Source organism: Paramormyrops kingsleyae, chromosome 1, assembly GCF_048594095.1.
Source record: "Paramormyrops kingsleyae isolate MSU_618 chromosome 1, PKINGS_0.4, whole genome shotgun sequence".
Classification (NCBI taxonomy): domain Eukaryota; kingdom Metazoa; phylum Chordata; class Actinopteri; order Osteoglossiformes; family Mormyridae; genus Paramormyrops; species Paramormyrops kingsleyae.
Window position 1 is genome coordinate 61,301,016 of NC_132797.1, and position 21,032 is coordinate 61,322,047.

The 21,032-nt window shown below is 45.1% G+C and overlaps 1 protein-coding gene and 1 long non-coding RNA gene across 3 annotated transcripts in view; both read left to right on the top strand.

The window, feature by feature from the left end:
- The first annotated feature begins 1,161 nt into the window (after positions 1-1,161).
- Positions 1,162-21,032, top strand: part of LOC111842922 (histone deacetylase 4-like) — a 53,808-nt gene continuing 33,937 nt past the window's right edge. The window contains exon 1 of one of the 2 annotated variants that reach the window (XM_023810044.2): positions 1,162-1,694. The gene's annotated coding sequence lies outside the window, so the exon portion shown is untranslated. Of the gene's footprint in view, positions 1,695-1,770; positions 1,873-21,032 lie in introns of those variants that run through there. The other variant, XM_023810045.2, reaches the window with a different exon arrangement.
- On the top strand, positions 12,289-15,214 carry LOC140593220 (uncharacterized). Its single transcript, XR_011993471.1, has 3 exons — positions 12,289-13,244; positions 13,347-13,414; positions 13,510-15,214. It is a non-coding gene; the product is annotated as an uncharacterized lncRNA (long non-coding RNA).

The following is a 21,032-nucleotide window of genomic DNA, read 5'->3' on the forward strand; positions in this document are numbered from 1 at the left end:
AATCTTCAGTATGGCGTCCTTACTTCTCATTATTAATGGCAGGCGTGTGTGTGGGAGGTTAATGAAGTCTGTCACGACGACGGGGCGACCGTCACACCGATCTGTGTGTAGCCTACGCTCGGAACCGCGGCAGCAGGGGCCACGGGGCGCTCGCGGCATCCTCCGCATGTAGTGTAGGGTTAAAAATCTGCCTGTAACGCACTCACTTGTTTTTAATGAGGTCAGCTCTTCCTCACCCTTCTCAGCAGGTACTACGCACACGGAGACTAAAAGATTAAACCTCTGAGAGTATCTTATCTCCAATCGCAAATGCAAATCAGAGTCATGCGGATCGCTGACTATCTGATCTGTGTATTTTGACGGTAAAGTCGCTGCTTAACGTTATACTTATCTAAGCCCTATATTATTATTATGTTGCTTAAATAATACTCTCATCCCAACAATGCTTTTGCACTTCAGGAGTAGGTCATTTTAAAAGAGCGGCTCAGGTTTCGGGCCTTGATCAGCTCTTCCTAAAACAAGTACAGACATTTTACTATAAATCGTTTCCTGAAGCAGCTAAACCAGTAGTTTTACTCACAGGAAGCAGCTAAACCGGTCGTTTTACGTGCTTGTCTGGGATGTTAATAGCTCAGTCCGTTAATTAAATGCCACGGTTTGCGCCCAGTCCCCCGTGTCACACACATAGTCTCTGACACCTTGCTGGGCTGCTGTCACCCAACGGCCCTGCGATGTTGCGCAAACATCAGCTCTAAGACTTGTGCTTCCATGCAAATCACGTCTCCGCTGCGCTCCCATGTCAAACGTCTCGTAGTGGCAGCGCACAATGCACTATTATCACGTTTATTATAATCTCTATGCATCAGCGCATATGAATATTCACCCAGGTTACTAGATGTCAGAGTCCTTTGCGGCTTGTACAAGCACGTTTGGCGCAAACCGAGATCGGATCCGACGGTTTCAGATTTTCTACTTAAATAGCGTAATCATGTAGGTTAGCGGTATTAATCACTAACATACAAATGGCTATAATTGTATATATTGTGCCTTGTGCGCTTCTCTTACTTACTTTAATGAGAGCAAAAGGTCTGGTTTAAAACTGGGATGGTCCCCGATTGCTGAAGATCGTAACTTTTCTGCATACTAAAAATTAGATTATGGTTTAATGCATGGGGAGATAGTGAGTCAGTTCATTACCGCGTTATCTGGTAAAGCCGGTATACTGTGTATTAGACGGTGCTTTTCTCCTTAAAATAGAGGCACGAAAATCGTTACTGTGCTGCTGAACATTTTTGCGGGTTTTTTTTTTTTATTATTTTTTTACAAAAACCACTAAAGCCTGCAGAGTCTGTAAAGATTATTCGGGGGCATAATGTGAAACTTGTGTTACCGATTGGAAAAACTTCAGGTGGAGCATTATGGGTATGCACAAATCACAAACCGCGCCGCGGAAGACCCGGCGACGCGACAGCTCGTCTCCGTGGAGTGGAGCCCATATTGCCCCCTCCAGGACCGACAAGCCCCGCCTGGCATGGAGAGGCGGCCGCTGACACGTGATCGCCATGCCCGGCAGAGGAAGCATGGCGGAGGCTGCCGGAGGACGCCTCTGCGGCCGGAGACCTAAGTAGATGGTCTCAAGGCGGGAGTGGAGCGGATCATATCGGATTGGATCGGACAACTTCTGAGACGGATAGGTGAGCACTTTCTCTGACCCGCACGGTATCCGGCTGCTCCGCATGCGCACTGCGTCCGCGGCGCAGCCTCAGCTGGAAACCAAGTAGCCGAACCAGTGGAGCTCCGGATCCGAGCCAGACTTGGGACAGACCTGAGCTGGATCTGGCGCTTACAAGCGTCTCATCTCTTATTCATCTCGTGGGTAGCGCACGCTGTGACAGTCGGCCTATAGTGAAATTACAGGAGCTCAGTTTAGGTGGGGGACACCCGGCCAGGACAGAAAGCAGCGCTTTGGGCGGCGGGGGCTCTAAAGCGGGTCCTGGGAAGATGGGGAGCTCTGTCTGAGCCGAAGCGGTCCCTCGTAATAGGGAGCCACTTTTTGAAGTTTAATTTCGGGCTGTCTGGGGTCGCTTTTACAGTGTGGGAAACGTCGAAGTGATTCTTCTAATTTAGCAGATTGGGAGTTCATAAGGAATTAATATAAAATATGAACGAGCTGGGTCACCCCTCACAGCAGCTTCCCTCCGAGGTCCCGCGGGCGTTACCACGGTTCGCTAAAACTGCGGGGCATGGCGTTCATCTGACATTTAATATTTACCATTTTGAAATTAAATTTTTCGTTTCAGAACTGTGCGATCTTAAACACGCGAACTTCTTAATTCTTAATTAAAGTAGTCGAGTGTGTTCTTGAACGATCGATGCCAGAACAAATCTGACGGCTGGGTACGGGGGTGAGGCACCGGTGTGAGTGGTCCAGGTATACCTTACCTTGTGGGGACCAAATGTCCCCACAACATGACGAATACCCGTTTCCTGGTGAATATTGTTGACGGGCGCTGATACTGACCTGACCGCTAATAATTGTGATTGCTTTGTATAAATGGGATACATGGGGGTAAAGTCATTTTGGATACACCGGCAGCTGCCGTCAGGTTCGGGGGGGGGGGGAGGTTAGGTATATATTAGGGCACCAAATGTCCCCACAGTGTGATAAAACCTGTTATTTAGGTGTGCGGACTCAATATTATATAGATAAAAAAATGTGCCTGCAATCAAAAAACTAAAAATCTTATGCTTAAGGTTGGGGCTGGGTAGGGGTTAGGGTTATCATGTTAGGCTTATGGTTTTTCTCATAGAAATGAATGGATGGTCCCCACAAAGATATGAATGCAGTTATTTGTGTCTGTGTGTGGATGTTTTTGTGGGTGTCTATATTTGTATAGGTGGATGTAGGTGTCTGTGTGTGTGTGGGTATTTGTGTGTGAGAGTGTGTATCTGTGTGCCCCCCATCCTAGTCAGGTGTGAGACCCTGATTTCTTGCAGTCTTTTACCCCAAAAGTAGGCTGCCATGTTTCCAGGAGTCCACGGGTTCTTGGGTGGCTTCCGCATTTTGCTCACCATTCCCCACCACTCAGGGTGGGGGCCAGCAGCCGCATGCAGTTCAGGCTAGGACTCCTGCATTACTGTAAAGCTTACTTACAATCTGGGTGACCCTGCAGCTCTTGGGCGATAAACACTACGTGGTTGGGGCTCCACATCGAGTAGAAATCACCACATCGCTGCACTTGTTTTCAACTCTTTGTCATTAAACACATTCTCAGTATTTAAAAACACCCCCCTCCCCATCCCGTTAGTTTTGTGGTTGAGGTAAGAGCTAGCAGGAAATGGGGGCTGGGGGGTTGTCAAATATTTGGAATAGCTGAGAGGAGGTTGTATGTATGAACATGGGGAGGAGGAGATCTGTGTTTATCTGCACCTTGACGCAAATCTCCAGATTCCTCTTTGGCAGTAATAAACTGACCTGTCTTGTCCTGATTTGCAGCTGCAGCGGATTTGTCCCACTAAAGGTTGTGATTTTCTTTTGGTTGCCACCTCTGTGAGCTATTTGCCTCTCAGTGCTCATTGATCCTTGATCACATGCCAACAGAGACTGGCCATGTAACTGGCGATAGGACAGCATGTCAGCAGTGCAGATGTCCATGTTGCTAAGCTCCACCTGTCCTTTGTTCCAATGTCGCCTCCACAGGTGACAGGATAAAGGAACACCCGATTCCCCAGAGCTGCTGCACATAACTACCCTCCCCCCTCCCCCCCCGACTGTCCAGCTGACAGCCCTGTCTCTGTGCTGTGCCTAGTGAGGGACATGGAGACAGACTCTGTGAAGGACACCATGAACTTCCACAGCCATACAGGCAGGGTGATCTCGCTCTTGGCTTGGGTATCTCCCATAATGCCATGCTCTGCCCATATACCTGGATTTACTACCTGTGAGTCCTGAGTGTGATTCAGCCACAGTTCGTGGTCCCATGTTGTCACCTGGCAGGTGGGCAAAGGTCAGAGATGGCTGCCTGGAGGTCCTCTGTCTGCAAACAAATGTGAACAGTGGCCAGCCACTTTCCAGTTACACTGCAGAGCTCTGACAGATCAAATGAAGGGTATGTGCAGTGACATTGTCAGATACCTTGTCAGATTCTGAGGTGTTCAGTGGCCCTGTTTATTTCTTCTTCTCTGTGTTGTAGCCAGCTCATTTATGGAGTGCCCACACTCTTTTGGGGTATGGATCAGAGGACTCCAGTGCCTCCAAGTGATTGGGGGGGAGTCAGTCAGGTGAAGGTCAGGCTCCTTTAGGGTGAGCTGGGTGTAATCAAGAACTGAGCTCCGTACTGCCATTTCCAGTATGCGTTTCTGCCCACCGATACCCTGAGATTCTGTCTGGGCCATCAGTCTCAGGTCTGCAGCTCCTGCCCCCCACCCCCCGGCCTCCATGGTGGAGTTCTGTCCTTCCCCCGTCCTCTGGTAGAATCCCTGACCTCCTGTGGCACTTGGCATAGCCTGACGGTTTATTAATTAGCTCATTTATTCAGTCAGCAGTTACTGGGTGAGTCCACTCCAGCCGGCTGCTCCCGTGCTGTTGAAGTGCATGGACCATTTTTATCTTCCAGGAGATGATGCCAGGGAGTAGCTAGACAACCTGGGTCCCCCTGCTTGGGTTGGCACTTTTAATCACTCAGTTGATTTTGCTGAGTTGGGAGGACAGTTTTGAGTCCCCTACAAAGTCCTGGGCCCCCTGAATTTGTCATGGTATAAATGCCCCTCTGATGGGTCTGGATGGCACTTTTCAGGGGGTCACTATCCTGCGGTGTGAGATCAAGAGGAGTATTGGGAGTTTATGAACTGAACGACACATCCTGAAGTCAATCCGCAGGCAGGCAGACAGATTGGGAAATGGGCTGGCAAAACAGCTGCCATCGCTGTCCTCAATGATTTTTACAAACACCTTCCTTTACTGGAGAGTTGGGTGGAGAGATGAAGAGATGGAGAAATGCTTTTGTTCCTCCATCATGCTCCTTCCACTTTGTTCTGGTATCTCCTATTCAGCTAATGACGTAGTTCTTTGTTTTTCCAAGTCAAACCCACTTTGCTTTCTGTCAGGCACACAAAGACCAGCAGCTGGATGCGTACAAAGACAGTTTTACACACTTAAGATTGGTGCAAGATGCTTTTTTTTCCAAAATATCTATCAGTGAAAAGCTGTAGGTGGATCAGGATTGTGAACAATGTGAACAAAGCCAGCACAGACTGGCTGATTCACTGCACGTGTTTCTCTCACTCGTAATTATTTGCTTTTCATCTTGTATTTTCAAGTTGATTTTTAATCAGGGAAATTGGATGATTCTCACAGCAGGATAGGTGGACTGCTTTCTCCACCACTGTGCCCAGCAAGAACCAGGCCAAAGCAAGCTAAATGTGTTTTTCATAGCAGCCAGTAAGATGGACATCCTGGTAGGAATGTGAATGAACAGTTATTAGTGGCCTTCCCACTTTGCGAGCACCCTGTGTGTATGTTGTTTACTCTACCTGCTCTCCATGGCATTTCTTTGGAATCACGTTAGTGTACGGAGAAGTGACCATGACATTGGTTTTATGTAATCTTTGTGTTTTGCCCATGGGTGTCATCTTTGTATGATGAGTCATCAATTAAATTTTTAATTCTTAACGCCTGGGTTTAAATAGATTGTTTTGCTGGAAAAACATCTATTGAGAGGTAAGGTGTGTTGTGCTGGTTGTGAATTGTGTTTGTGTGTAAAATTGGCTTCCTGGGAATGAGTATTAGGCTTCAGGCAGTAGAGAGGAAATGAGGGCGCACTCGACTATGTCGCGTTGTTAATGCCTTGACCTTGCAGTACACTCAGAATCCAGTCTTCCAGGCAGGCTGCGAATTCTGCAATGCCTCCTTGCCCTCTCAGGGTGTTACCAGGCCCTGGCGTATGGTCCTTGGGGTATGCTGGTGGACCAGTCTGAGCAGCCTCTCAGCTCCTCTCTGGAAGTCTGTGTGGCATAACTGCCTATTAGTGAATGCCAACGCTAGATTACACTTACCTGGTTTGGGTTACCTGCTTAAGGCAGTGGTTCCCAAACTGGGGGGCTATCCCGCACCAGTGGGATAGCCTCAGGGGCATGTGCCACCCTAAAATAATCTCTTCACAGACTGGATGATTAAACAAATAAAGCAGTGCAACATTACAGTAACTAACAATAAATAAACCACTAACTTACGTGTACTATTAGAGTATTTATGTAATTTATTTAAACTTTATTTTGGCAGGTAAATTAACTGAAAACCAGTTCTCACTGCTTTACGTGATATTCGGGAGAAATAGCAGATAACGCATCAGAACTTCCTGGGATACAAACGTCATACAAACGTCACCTTCTTCAGCCAATAAGGGCAAAGTTGTGTCGTCACGGAGGCTGTTCCAGTTTGTTCAGCCGGCTGAGAGGTGCTGTACGATCTGTCTTAAGTCGTCTTGCTCTTGCAAGGTTTTTGTACCATGTGACATGGTGACGCGTGACGACGTTTTGTAGCGCCGGACAAAAAATCTAACCATATCATGAAAAACGAGGTTTCAGATTTTCTACATGAAGTGCAGGGAGACTATCAATTAATGGGTATGATTTAGTGTTGTTTTGTGCTATAGTATAGGCTGAAACCTGCAGTTATCATTAAAAACAAAATGCGGTAATCGTAAGACAAACTTTAATTTGTGTACGCCAATGAATATTAACAGGAATGTTAAATCTGCATTTAAATAATTTCAAAATTATGTTGGACGTTTATTTTTAATTGATTGCTCTTTTTTCTCCCACAGTGGTGAAATTGCACCATTTGTATTTTGTAATTGTATTTGTTTAGCTCAATTAGAAAAGGGAGTTGTATTTCAAATAAAGTTTGAATCTGAACCTGTATAGTTTGAATGGGGGGGCTCAATAATGTTCCTATCTAGAAAAGGGGGGCCCTGCAGAGAAAGCTTGGGGACCACTGGCTTAAGGTCACGGTTACCTTATTAGGGTCACACTTATCTGCTTAGCCCTACAATCTGCCGCCCAGTGTTTAGTTTTTTGTAAGAGCTGCAGTTTTCTTAAGGACTTGATTCATCCTTAGTTCCTGGCTTATGGTCACCTTCCGTGCAGCTGTGCAGAAGGAACTGCTCTGGACATCTGAGGGCCCCAAGTCACTTCTAGGCTTCCTTAATAATCGACCTTTCCTGACGCTCAGAGCAGGCTTTCTGGTGGGTTCTACTCTTGTCTGAGTGGTTTCCCCCAGGGCACATTCTTCCCCCCCCCGCCACGCACACACACACACACACACGCAGAAACATACTATATGTTGGGATGGCTTTTTCCCAGTGGGTCACCGCGTGAGGTCAGCAAGTAATTTGGAGATGTCTCGCTCTGCTGTGGTCTGTTTTGGTCTCTGCGGTCACATAACGTTGGGTTTGCTGACGTCTGCTGGGCCTGTTGAGACAGATGAGAGGAGGGAACGCAGGGGTCTCTTAATATGTTGCCTCCCCCGCCTACCAAACTCTCAAGCCTCAAGGATGTATGCTGTATGCTCAGGATGAGTCCTGCCCCAAGCTTACCCCTTCGGTTTCTTGGCCTTTTCAAGTGCTTTACAATGTTTTATGGCTGTTTTCATGTTTCTGATACGGCATGACGCAGTACAGCTTCTCCTGAAACCCAGGAGCCCCAGACTTCTGCATGCGAATGTGCTCATCCCACGCTTTATATCTTTATCTGGGGCTTAAATGCTGACCTGTGCTCCTCTGTGGCTCCCACCCGTGTGACGATCAGGACGGCTCCATTCAGCTGGCCAGCGGTTCCTCTGACGGTTTGAGATGCGCCTGATCCCCTAGCTGCCACTGTGGTCACATAGTGTAAGCATGGAACAAACAAAGATTACACTAATGACAGGTTTATCTCTAATACATGAACAATGTAGCTAAATAGGCCCAAAGCAGATGGTCATCTGATCACCATACTCTGGCTTCTGGCTGCTCTTCACATTTTGACATTCGACTAAATTTATGGCCATGGCAGCTGTTTTTTTTATTTATGAGGCTTCCTGTTTCTCCGGCAGATAATTGGCTGGTGTGAGGAACCTCAGTAATGAGATGTGGCAGACAGCTGGGACAATATTTGCCCAGTATGGTGGCAGTCGTTAGGATGTGGCGAGCGTGATGGCCAGCTGGGACAGGGGGCACTGCTCTTCCAGCCTCAGAATCCCACTGGGGGGTGTGCTGGTGTACCACCTGGGGAAGTGTGGGGAAGCTAAAGGTTAGCCAACACATTTTACATGACTTCTCCCCTAATTTGGGGGTGGTGTGTGGCTTACAGGTTAGGACACTGCGCTTAAAATTTAGCTCAGATTTAAAGGAACCCAGGGTTTTAGCTTGCACTTCACTAACAGGGAGACTATTTCATACTGTAACTACATGCTGTGTAAAGAATTGCTTTCTCAAATCCATTTTAAAATGTTCTCCCGCTAATTTTCACCTATGGCCACGAGTTATTTAAACTAACATTAAAGTAGTAATTTGGCTGAACAGCATCCAGACCTGTTTGAATCTTATATACCTGGATCAGTGGTGGCTTGATGGTTAGGGAAGCGCACTTGTAATCGAAAGATTGCAGGTTCAAATCCCTGAGCAGCAAGGCACCACTGAGGTACCCTGAGCAAGGTACCGCCCCCGAGCACTGCTCCCCGGGCGCTGAATTAGCTGCCCCCTGCTATGTCACGAAAGTCACATATGGGTTAAATGCAGAGGACACATTTCGTTGTTGCGCACTGTGTGCTGTGCTGTGGTGTGTTAACAATGACCACTGATCACCTAATTCTAAATTCATGTCCCCCCTTAGTCTCCTTTGGTCGAGGCTGAACAGATTCAGCTCAGCTAACCTCTCCTCAGAAGACATTCCTCTAAGACCAAGAATCATTCTTTTAGCCCTATGTTGCACCCTTTTCAAGGCAGCAATGTCCTTTTTAAGGTATGGTGACCAAACCGGCACACAATACTCTAGGTAGGGTCTTGCCAAGGAATTGTATTGTATACAATTGTATAATCGTAGCATCACCTCCCTTGACTTAAACTCTACACACCTAGAGATGTAACCCAACATCCTATTGGCCTTTTTAATTGCTTCCCTTAACTGGTGACAGTGGGATATGGAGAGTAAGATGGCCTTGCCCTGCTTTCACAAAAACGTATGTCACTTTGCAAAAAAGTGTCTGCTAAGTAAATTAAGGTGACAACTGGAGTTCAGGTGTGTATTAAAATGACTGACTGTTACATTAATCCCATGAATTAATACTGGATGGGGGGGTGACTGACAGTGCGGTCAGGGCAGGTATGAAGCTAGGTGGCGATGATCTTGATCATCTATGATTAAAGGGTACAGCAGCAGGTACCCTTGTAGGATTCTGCAGCAATTTTCTGGACCATTCACATATTAACGAGCCACAAGGTAGACATGGATCCTTTGCCCTCTGTGCAGCTACGGGCACTAAAACACAGTTTACCTTGTTTTTCCCCTCTTGTGAGATGAATACACATGCAGTCAGCCTGTGCAAATGTCTAGCCTGATGTCAGAGGATAATGTTGCCATATGCCAATTAATGAGAGGCTGACATGGCGTTTACACACTGAGACCTCTCCGACGATACGCCCAGCTTCAGCTGCTGTCGGTGACTGTCAGTCCTTGGCCCCTAATTGCTGGTTTGGACTACTCACCGGTGAGAGCGGATTCCTATCTTGAACCATGACTTATAATTAAACCATCTTTTTGCGGGGGGTCTTGCGTTAGCCGCACACGGAGGCCTGTAATTATGCCGTTTGCATACAGCGCTTCCGGTATCTCCGTGTGCGTAACGGGTAACCACGCCAAAAGCCCTTATACATTTGCGGTGTGAATGGGAGCCTCCTCTCCTCTACTTCAGAGCTTTTCATACAGCAGGGGGTGCTATGCATTTTTCACTTATGCTGTGCTGGGTTTACGGCCCTGCTGGCCACTGTCTGACTCATCCTGACTGGGCTGGGGTTCTTGGTCAATCCTGTGGGGGCCACTGTGGGGGCCAAGCACCAGGGGATCGTTCAGCTCATGCCTGCTCATGCGCTCTGAAGGGGTGTGGATAGAGGCACCCCTTGCACACTGATGGAATGCAGGGCCCAGCAAGGCTCCGTGAATCCGCACATGTGCGGCAAGTCTGCCCTGAAACGGGAATTCTGTGTGGAGACAGGAGACTGAGCTCAAGGGGGCAAGGGGGGGGACATATTTGTACAAACAGTCTGTATCTGTACTGAGCACCTGGCTTGGGGGATGGAGGCTATGCTGCTGCAGTGTGGGACCATGGCTATGCTGTGGCTTCCGTCATGAACAGCACGCTGTGTACTGGGCCTGTTTACACAGCTGGTCATTTTCCTGGGACACCTCCAAGAGGCGTGTCTGTCCTGTGGTCAGCCGCATGGGGAGGGATGGAATTCTGTTTAGCGATAGTCCCCCCGTCTTCACCTGCAACCCCCTGCCGATGTCACCCGTCACTGCCAGGAAACGCATGCATCAAGGTATGCAAAACGGGTCGCCACTGCTGTGGTAACAGCTCCCTCCACATACTCTCCAAAGTGGGGCCCCTCACTCCGTGAACTCATTTGCATTGCAAAAAGCCCCCCAGGCAGAGGGACCAGCCGGGCCAGTGGGGTGTGGGCGAATGACGGGCTTGCATCTGCGTGCCACTCTGGGCCATTCTGCTGGCACTGTGTTCCAAGGTGGAGTGTGACCAGGATATGTTTCTGTACTTTTGTAGATTGGCTTGCACCTCAATCCTGTTGGGTTGTGTGTGGCTGCTGTGCAGCTGTCAGAGAGCAGCATCCTTGCTGGGGGGCTCTCGCCCTGCCTGCCCCATCCCTCTGCAGGACACCGGCTGTCCTAGTGCTGTTTGGAAGTACATCAGCGTGTCAGTGCCTCTCAAAGCCGCTTGGTTTCTAGTTCAGGTGCCCCAAGCCCCACCCCACCCCCGTTCTCCGGCTGTGTGAGTGAGGTTCCAGGTTCGACTTTGTCACTGGCAGTGTTCGGTGTCCTCCAGCTGGTCTATAACAGTTTTAAAAACCAAGCCCCCCCTATTGGACACCCTCATGCTGCACGCCCGACTGCTATCCTCCTGACCTCTGCCGGATTTGGCAGCTCTTTCCGACAATGTCCTTCATCTCATCTTAGTGCTCATTTATGAGTTTGTCCACCAGCCTTCAGAAAGCGGGACAGCACCACTGTGTTTGGGGGAATGGTCTGGACAGTGGATAGAGACTGACCACCTTTACTTAGCTCTTTTTGTTTGCCCCCACTTCCTCATGGTGTTCTGACCCCACCTACACATTATACAATAGTACTGACCCCTGGAGTTCTGGCCCCACCCTACGCCATTCAGGCACACTGGCATTGAGAGGTGTTATGAAAGATGCTCTGTTTACTTAAGGAATGGGAAGCTTTGGACATGGGCAGTGGAGTGTCCCGTGGTGTGTGAGCAGATGGAGGCAGTGCAGTAAGAACCCCCCCGCCCCCATAGTCCTCATCTACCCCCCAATCCCTGCTATCCCTCTCCCTCCTTCCAGTCTATCGCCTCTCCCTGGCCTGGCAGGGATGTACAGGCGTGAGAGAGGTGAGTCCACCTGGCACCCCTACGCCTCCCCACCGCCAACTCGCAGAATCTGTGCAGTGGCACAGTTCATGCAGTGTCCTCCTCTCCCGCCTGCAGTGTGATCCTTGGCCGTGACTGGGGCCATCTCCCACAGTTGCCGTCCACCTGAAGGATCCCGTCTGCATTCCATGTGCTGTTTCACCGCCGAACATACCCAGAAAAACACAGCAATCTACCCTGGGCTCATGTAACATCAGGATGTATGATGGGGACTCTGTGTGTCTGTGTGTGTGCACGCCTGTCTGTCTGCATGCGTGCATGTGTGTGTGTGTTTACCTTAAACTTCTACCTGGGGGGGCAAAGAAACTGAGAAACCTTGGTAAATTTATGTGGAATCATCTGCTGAGCTAATTCATGTCAAGTTCAATCTGTACAAGAGAGATGGAGAATACCGGTTATGTCAAAATGACAGGTTGGGTCAAAGGTCACAAAGGTCAAATAAATCAAAAAGTGACAGGCGGTGGCTGCAAGCCGGGTGACGTCATGAGGTAGTGGGAGGGGGGGCTTTTTTTTTTTGGCTGTGAGCCAGTTGAGCGTTGGGATAGGGGTTTATTTGTATATAGTTTATTTATTTATTATAATTTAATTATGTATTATTATTTAATTATTTATTATAATGTAATTATTATTATTTTATATTGAGTAGAGTGCTTATGAGTGTGTTGTTTTGTCTGCATCCACCGGGTGCCGAGCAGGGGGGACTGAGCAGGGGGGGTTAAGGTCCCAAACACTGGGTCTGAGTGGGGGTGGGTTACCTGATGGAGTGTGAGCGTACGCTGTACCACCGTGGTAAGGTCCGTGGCTTTGGAGAATCTGTGGAAAAGGGCTCTGAGAGAGCGATGCTGTGTCTGTTGCGGTACCGTGGTAAGGTCCCGTGGCTTTGGATAATCCGCAAAGGACTCGGAGAGAGCGATGCCGGAGAGCTGAGAGTTGTGCTGCGCGAGACTGAAAGAAATCCTGTGAGAATGACCAAGTTGGAGCTAAGAATGAGAGGAGGAGCTGGGTCTGACGTCCAGTAAAAAAACGCTTAGCAGTAGTTTGACCGTCTGTGTGTGTGTGTATGTGTGTGTGTGTGTGAAAGCCGACACCCCCCTGCAGCAGTAGCAGTTTGGCCTTGTGTTTTTCCTCATGCAACCTATGTACATCCCGATAGGTCAAATCCCGGTCAAACTGTAATTTCGGCCACAGATCAAGTTTGACACTTTGTATTTCAGTAAATTTTGTTAAAAGTTTTGTCTTTTCCCCCCGACTCCCCGCCACACATCAAGTTTGACATTTTGTATTTCAGTAAATTTTGTCTTTTCCCCCCGACTCCCCCCATACCGTCTACGCAGTTAAAACGTACATCGAAATAGACAACAGATAAAACTTGACAGGACGTATATTTCTCCTTAAAGAATCCTAAAAAGTAAGCAACCGGTGAAATTTTTATTACCTTGAGAAGGGTCCCCCTCCTTTGGTAAAGAGACACAAGTACCCCACACCCCGTATCATCAAGGCATTGCCCTACTGGAAAGAGAAAACTACATGGGACCTGCATAGAGTAAGTATATTATTTCTTTTACGCGTGTTTTTGATATTTTACGCGTGTTTTATGATAAACACAATACAATAAAATAACTTAAAATAATTATTTTATTTTTAGAGATTCAGCTATTTTGGGTTTGTTTTTTTTTCTCTACGGGAGACACTGCGGATAGAAAACTCCATATAGTGAGTATATTATTTCTTTTATACATATGATAAACGCTATACATTAAAAATAACTTATTCTAATAATAGGTATTCTCTATTATTTTATGTACAAGAGAGACGGCACGGACCGGTCAAGAGAAAATCTACGCAAGACCTGAATCAGCAGGTATGGATGGAGCAACACCCCCCCTCCTATACCTGAAGCGCTATTAAATGAAATAGACAACATCAACAACGCTAATAATGATGAAAATGATGCGGTTTACTTTGCTCAACACGACTCGCCACCCGCAGCGTCTGGTGAAGCGACGGCCCAAGAGCCCTGTTTGCTACCATCCTTAGAGACATTATTAATAACCTTCCGGTGCTGATAGGGTCGGCACCGACCCATTTTTAAGTTTAACATGCATAAAAGCACCACATATATTTGTGCATACTCTTAAAACAAAAGGCTCCATATTGAACCTTTTAGCTTGGTACATATATGACACTCCTTGGACATTCTCAATTAAAAGAAATGGCACCTTTTTGAAGGCAATGGTTATATTTCCTCTGGTTAGAACCCCTATAGTTCTATATAGCACACCCAAGAACCTTTTTTTTCGAAATATATACTGCATCAAAGTTTTTTGACTTTGTCAGGAATCTCTATTTAAACTAAATAAATTAAAACAAAATCAAGGTAAGGCATCCCCACACATGTAAGGTAAGATAAGACCAGTTCAGTTTATTTATATAATTCTCTAGAGGTTTATTTTATCATTATTTTTTATTGAAAACGAGAGGAATGCTGTCAAAAGAAAGGTCCAGAAAGCCACACCAAAAATATTAAAACCAATCTTTTCATGGATAAGGAAGCCTAACAAGGTAACCAAGAAGTAAGAAACAAATTGGATGATAAATAATTGTTTTGAGGGTATCTTATGGCTGATGTACTGTAAGACACGTGCTGCTTGACACCGACCCGTCTAACATAAGAGACAGGAACAGAAAGCTAACATAGGCCGAAGGTTAAGCGTGTTAAATGAAAGGCAGCGGGATAATTCCCCATAATGCCGCACTATAACAAAATCAAACGCGACGTGAAAACGTTTAATAGACCTCAATAAAAATGTCAGGGACGTCTACGACAAACGCAGATTGTTGCCTAGTGGGGAAACTGCCTTTTGGATACCGAAATGTAAAACTAGCAGCATCGCAAAAAGGGTGTTGTAAGTCTTTAAAAATATTTCATCGAATGAATTTGTTAGTGTAACATGAAAGTGTTTCAAAGATGTACAGATGTTTTAAAATGTAATATGAAAGTTTTTCAAAGTAAGATGTACAGATGTTTTAAAATGTAACATGAAAGTTTTTCAAAGTAAGATGTACAGATGTTTTAAAAAATGTAACATGAAAGTTTTTCAAAGTAAGATGTACAGATGCTTTAAAAATGTTCGGGTGTTTTATTTTCTAGACGCGTTGTACAAAAACGGTTTGTTATGTGTACGCAGCGCAAGCATGTTTGTACAAAGTTTTATGCATTCATTTTGCGAATCAGTTTTGAAATCTAATATGAACGTGGCTTTTATTTTACAAAAACAAAGTTGCAAAAAATTTGTAGGCTCTTTATCAAAGCAGATTTTGTTAATATAACATGAAGTTTTTTTTTATTATTTTCAAAGTTGCACAAGGGTTTTAAAATGTAACATGTACACGTGTGTTTTATTTTTCAAACTTGTACAAAAACGTGTGTGTACATTTATCAAATGAGTTTTAAAATGCAACATGTACAGGTATTTTATTATTCAAAATAAAAGTTGTACATACATTTTGTTATATGTATGCAGCACGGTCATGTTTTTAAAATGTGCTAATATTTGCGGGATGGTGGGAATAAAGCGTATTTAAAAGGGGTACCTCTCGTGGAATCTACCAATCTTTAGCAGCTTTTGAACCCTGAGCCACACGGGGACTGGGGTTTTTAACCGTGAGACTCGACACCTAGCTACGCATTAGATCCTTACTTCAGCAATGGTCCCCATGTACCCAGTGTAGGGTCAGGTCCATCGCAAGAGAATGTCTCCGCCGTGAAAGAACGATCCACCAGCATTTTGTGTATCAACGAATCTGTAATCATTCTTTCCATTCATTATATGCTGAGTTTTCCAAAATTGTTTTTTAGCTGAAGCATCAAAAGCTGTAACTTCGAGTGCACCTGGTTTAATAGCATTTTATTTATAACAGTAGGAGCTTGTAAACTGCATTTAGCGGTCGCATGAAAACACATTAAAAACTTTAAAGAATAAAGCTTTAGTTATTTTTAATAAAGACGGCTTTCTAGTAAATGGTTTTCCTACAAGGTGACCCCGCGGCCTATACTTAAGACATCCGGGCGCCTGATTTGAGATGTTTACTGAGGACGGTATGTTAAGTTAACAGTGGTGACTGAGCTGCACCGTGTTTGACTCTTAATGAAACTTAGACCTAATTCAACAGAACCAGTCGTCATCCACTTTGCAGTGAGATTTCTGTGCGAAATGTGAACAAAGATTCATTTTCTTACTTTACCACTTATCGGATAACAAGGGAAATGGCAGCGGCAATAACCTACACAGTTATTTGTTCCTTCCATATGTATATATATAGCACCGCAGAACGTTTTGCACTTTTTTGCACTATTTGTTTATTGTTTGTTGTGTGTTCTACATGCATGTTTGCACTGGAGGATCTGCTTTTTATTCTCATTGTACATGAGTATAGTGAAAATAAAAAGGCATTTCATTCATTCATAATATGTCGGACACAATGGCTCTGAGCACCAGGGAGTCCGCCGTGAGGCGCACGAGCTGCTAGCTGATGTAATGCTGCGAACGGTCGGGGCTCTGACATTCTTAAGGTGCGGCTATCTATCCCCGAGACACTTTAGCCAGGAGCGTGTATATTTGCGCTTATTAATGCTGCAGTGTCAGGGTTTTGCTGACTCTTATAGGAAGCTGGCTAGCAATAACATTTTTAGCTGGTCTTTTTCATTTAGTACATACACGGTTTAGAAGAAAACCTAATCACCATTAAAAAAAATAAATAAATAAACGTACAAAACTATTGAAATCCCCCAGAAGCATGTGCATATTTTTCTGGTTTGCATGTTGTGTGTGTGTGTGTGTGTGTGTGTGTGTGTGTGTGTGTGTGGTTACCTAAGCACAGTCGGCCTAGTGTTTGATAGGTGATGGAGAAGCGTACGGTCGTGGGGACAATAAACTACATGCGCCTATGCCAACATGTGTTTAAGTATAGCGACAAACATGGACGCTTTCTTTAACGTAAAACAGTTAAAGGCTCATACGGTTTTGTTTACATTTTTATTTTTTTAATTTCAAGTAGCCTCTAATCACCTTACATTAGTTCTGATTTACTGTAGTCACCAATCAGAGTATTTTAAAACAATGGCACTGAAATGTCACCACATGTTAAAGCTAACAAAGTAACATGATTATATCAGCGGAACAAACCAGTCGCCGGTACGTATAGACAGATCATGTGTTGCTCAACAATCGACAGCATTTTGAAATCTATTTGTATTTAGACAAATATATTGGGAATAAAGCGTTGTGTTTTAAAAGGCAGACATTGAGGTCGAATTTAAATTGGTCACAATTGTATTGTTTTCCGCAGCTAGAAGTGTCGGCTGAGGTTGATTTTAATTGGCATGTCAGTTTAGGATTCTTGCAGTAGAAGTTATGTAGTGAATTGCGGTACTCTGAAATTAAGTGATATGTGTATTAGAATCGTGAAGCGTCATCTTCCTTTGTTTTAGGTTCACCCCGGGCATTTTATGAATTGTAATGTAATATCAGACAGTGTGTGATGAATTTCTGAAGGCCTGTTATAGGCCTATATGACAATTTCGTGGAAACGTCTCATGGAAAAATGTAGTTGCAGTTTGTCAGGACTAAAGACTGGCTAATGTGACATGGTGAACAAGTCCTGTGGTTAAAGAATGCCGGCCTGTTGCTTAAAACATTGTGTTGTATGCCGAATGTTTCTTGCCCATAGACTACATGTTGCTATACTGTTCCTTTATAATATTCAACTATTATTTTTTAAATCATTTAATGAAATAGGTAAATACCTCATCATTGATGACTATGGTCCACCTGAGTGACAAGTAACCCGTCCTGGACAGAGGTTTCTTCAAGGCCTGTTGTGGGAACCCCATGGTGTAGGATTAAGAGAAAGAATACAGGGAGTGGTACAAATGAGCAGTTGTCCTGCCCCCTTTTACTCATTTTGGATGCTTAAATTACTAAATTGTGATTTTAATGCTCATCTGTATGATTCTATGGTCTGAGCGAGTCTCCAGTACTACATGAATGGTAAACTTAAAAACTCTACTTCTCTTAGCTTAATGATATTTTCTTTTACTGTGTACGATTGGTAGAAATGAAAATCGTGATTTGTCTCTCAGCTTGTGTGTGTGTGTGTGTGTGTGTGTCTGTGTGTGTGCGTGCGGTGTGTCAACAATGGCAATTATTCACTAAATTCTAAACAAACCCACATATAAAACCCCCTCCCCACCCACCCCAGACACCTATAAAACACAGCATTCTTGCTCTCACCCCCCACTCATTTTGTGAAAAAGCATGTCTGTTGCCAAGACTACAGCTCGTGTCTTGAGTCGTACATACTATGACCCCAGCCACCCGGGGTCATACGGAGGGGCCTCCAGACTGCAGAGAGCCGTGCAGGAAGATACGGGGGAAAAAAGTGGCTACTGATGACATCAGAGAGTGGCTGTCTATGCAAGACAGTTATACTTTACATAAGCCGGCTAAAAAGAATTTCCCCAGGAGCAGAGTGTTTAATACCGAGAGCCATGTATCAGCGGCAGGCCGGTTTATGCGACATGCAAGGGCTGGCGATGTACAACTACCCCATTATGTCACCCTTAAGCAGGCAACATGTGTACCACCCTGTATAATCTATCTACGCCACCAAATGACCCAGGGTTTTGATGGCGTAAAATAAACACGGTCAAGTACTTGTTAGCAATAACGACACAATGTTTTCATGACTCAACTCATTTTATTTAGAAAGCATATAAAAATGAGCAGCCAATCACATTTTGACAGACGTTTACACACCAGCCATAGGGTGCTCGCATGTGTACAAATTGCAGAAATCATTAAACGCCTCATCTACAGCATACTCACAATCACCGTCTTCAGCGAAGCGTTTCAGCTCGCGCAATTTGGCCCGTACATTAATTTGGCCTTTAAGTTCAGAAACTAACACATCGATTGATGCATGTATTTTTACAGGAGCGGTATGAGGGTGAAACATGGCCACCGCCTTTGTGATAATATGTTTAAGCCGTGGCCTATACAGCTTTTTGAACAGCTTTTCAAAATTGTTAAAGAAATAAAACGGTACAGGTTCATAGCGACACGTGTGCTGAAGCAGGCTAGGGTGTTTCACAGTACAGCCGATACAGGTCGCCTTCAAGTCATCTTCGATTAGCCGATCCAGAATAAAGGCAAGTGACCCTTTGATTATCTTCATGGCAGCTACGGTGATGCCGCCACACCCAGAATCTCCAGATAATGATGGAGCCGCAAAACGATCGCGGAAATCATCCAACATCGATGCAGTAACCCGCGATGTATCCATTAGGGCAGAGTCCGCACGCGGAGGTTGTGACTGGAACAGAACCCCATACGGGCACCATGATGCGGCCTGCCGCGGAGTGTATTGAGGAAGCTCTGGTGGCGTTGTATCCATTCGCTGTCCAAAAGTATAGAGGGTCATGGATGGGGATCGCTGGGGGTTAAGTTGAGGAGAAGACTTGTTGTGCTGTATCGACCCAAAAGTAAATTCAGACATGTCCTCCAGGAAAAGGGCTGGTGTCTGGGGAGGTTGGGGAGGGGGTTTTATATGTGGGTTTGCCGTAAGGAGATACTTTAACCCGTCGTTGTACATCGCCAGCCCTTGCATGTCGCATAAACCGGCCTGCCGCTGATACATGGCTCTCGGTATTAAACACTCTGCTCCTGGGGAAATTCTTTTTAGCCGGCTTATGTAAAGTATAACTGTCTTGCATAGACAGCCACTCTCTGATGTCATCAGTAGCCACTTTTTTCCCCCGTATCTTCCTGCACGGCTCTCTGCAGTCTGGAGGCCCCTCCGTATGACCCCGGGTGGCTGGGGTCATAGTATGTACGACTCAAGACACGAGCTGTAGTCTTGGCAACAGACATGCTTTTTCACAAAATGAGTGGGGGGTGAGAGCAAGAATGCTGTGTTTTATAGGTGTCTGGGGTGGGTGGGGAGGGGGTTTTATATGTGGGTTTGTTTAGAATTTAGTGAATAATTGCCATTGTTGACACACCGCACGCACACACACAGACACACACACACACACACACACACAAGCTGAGAGACAAATCACGATTTTCATTTCTACCAATCGTACACAGTAAAAGAAAATATCATTAAGCTAAGAGAAGTAGAGTTTTTAAGTTTACCATTCATGTAGTACTGGAGACTCGCTCAGACCATAGAATCATACAGATGAGCATTAAAATCACAATTTAGTAATTTAAGCATCCAAAATGAGTAAAAGGGGGCAGGACAACTGCTCATTTGTACCACTCCCTGTATTCTTTCTCTTAATCCTACACCATGGGGTTCCCACAACAGGCCTTGAAGAAACCTCTGTCCAGGACGGGTTACTTGTCACTCAGGTGGACCATAGTCATCAATGATGAGGTATTTACCTATTTCATTAAATGATTTAAAAAATAATAGTTGAATATTATAAAGGAACAGTATAGCAACATGTAGTCTATGGGCAAGAAACATTCGGCATACAACACAATGTTTTAAGCAACAGGCCGGCATTCTTTAACCACAGGACTTGTTCACCATGTCACATTAGCCAGTCTTTAGTCCTGACAAACTGCAACTACATTTTTCCATGAGACGTTTCCACGAAATTGTCATATAGGCCTATAACAGGCCTTCAGAAATTCATCACACACTGTCTGATATTACATTACAATTCATAAAATGCCCGGGGTGAACCTAAAACAAAGGAAGATGACGCTTCACGATTCTAATACACATATCACTTAATTTCAGAGTACCGCAATTCACTACATAACTTCTACTGCAAGAATCCTAAACTGACATGCCAATTAAAATCAACCTCAGCCGACACTTCTAGCTGCGGAAAACAATACAATTGTGACCAATTTAAATTCGACCTCAATGTCTGCCTTTTAAAACACAACGCTTTATTCCCAATATATTTGTCTAAATACAAATAGATTTCAAAATGCTGTCGATTGTTGAGCAACACATGATCTGTCTATACGTACCGGCGACTGGTTTGTTCCGCTGATATAATCATGTTACTTTGTTAGCTTTAACATGTGGTGACATTTCAGTGCCATTGTTTTAAAATACTCTGATTGGTGACTACAGTAAATCAGAACTAATGTAAGGTGATTAGAGGCTACTTGAAATTAAAAAAATAAAAATGTAAACAAAACCGTATGAGCCTTTAACTGTTTTACGTTAAAGAAAGCGTCCATGTTTGTCGCTATACTTAAACACATGTTGGCATAGGCGCATGTAGTTTATTGTCCCCACGACC